This window comes from Capsicum annuum, unplaced genomic scaffold (genome assembly GCF_002878395.1).
Source record: "Capsicum annuum cultivar UCD-10X-F1 unplaced genomic scaffold, UCD10Xv1.1 ctg2069, whole genome shotgun sequence".
NCBI lineage: Eukaryota > Viridiplantae > Streptophyta > Magnoliopsida > Solanales > Solanaceae > Capsicum > Capsicum annuum.
This window is the reverse complement of record NW_025826576.1, coordinates 127,148-128,650: the sequence shown is the minus strand read 5'-3', so window position 1 is coordinate 128,650 and position 1,503 is coordinate 127,148.

Sequence of the window (1,503 nt, the reverse complement as noted above, 5' to 3'; positions counted from 1 at the left end):
TATATATATATATATATATTGTAATGTATATATATTGTAGTATATTTTATTTAAAGTAGAGTAATACATATACATTGAATGGTGCGTATATTTGTGTATATATCTTCTATAAACGTGTATATTTTATGTACACATCTGTATATGTTATATAAATTAGTATATAACTATATATATATTGTAGTATATGTTTTACTTAAAGTAGTACATATATATTGAATGGCGCGTATATTTGTGTATATATCTTCTATAGACGTGTATATTTAATGTATACATGTGTATATGTTTTATATATTAGTATATAACTCTATATATATACTTATATATATTGTAGTATATATATGTTGTAGTATATGTTTTATTTAAAGTAGTACGTATAGTTGTATATATTGAATGGTGCGTATATATGTGTAATTGTGTATATATTTTTTAAATTCTAATGTAGTATATACTATATATATAGTGTATATATATTGGTTAACGTATTTAAAATGTATATAGGTGGGTATATATTGTGTATATTGAAAAGAAGTTTTTTTTTTAAAAAAAAAAAATTGACGTAATTTGATCAAATTTTAACCGGGTTTGACCGGGTTGGGTTAAGTGGGCCGCGTTAGGGTTGTTTTTAAAATTTTTATTGTTGAGCCCGGACCGGCCCAGCCCACTTAACCCCAACCTGTACCCAGCCCGGTCCAAAAACCGGTTAATTTTAACGGGCCGGTTTTGGGTTGGCACAGCTCGGCCCACTTGACAGCCATGGCCTCACCACACATCACCATAATCCCTGATAATACACAACTTTTCATCCTCAAACTGACAATATCGAATCTGCTCTGCCAATAAGGACCTCGCCTCCACATATGCGAGAACTCTACCTGACCCAGAAATATCAAGACGCACGAAAATGTTAGCCAACCATTGAACCACCCTGGCAAATGGTCTCTCCTCCATATTCAACAATACAAGACATCTTCCATTATTGCTTTGACTATTCGTTTAAGTTAGGTGCCAAATTAGACTTGGGTGATCTTTTTATTTTTTTGGACAATGGTCCTAGGCAGAATTAGAAGGTTAGCTATGGGGCTTAGCCGGTATATATATATATATATATATATATATATATATATATATATATATATATATATATATTAAAAAGTCCACTAAATAAGTATAAAATTTAAATTTAGAGACCATTTACTAACATATGATGTTTTGTTGTCCAACAATTAGAACATGTAAAGTTTAAATCCTGAATCCGCTACTGAGGACAGTAATTCAGTAATTAATCCCAAATAGTTGTTCCAAAACAAGGAAAATATCGCAGGAAAAATCCTTCTTCTAAATAGGCTCCGGTGATTTTAGCTCCCTTCAAATTACGCTAGCCCAAACCCATGTTGACAGCTCTACATTCCAACTTTAATTCTTGTTAAATGATCTCATGAGATTTCATGCTTTCAATTTAGGAATGATTCTCGCGAAAGAATATTTTTATTTATCTTAAAAAAA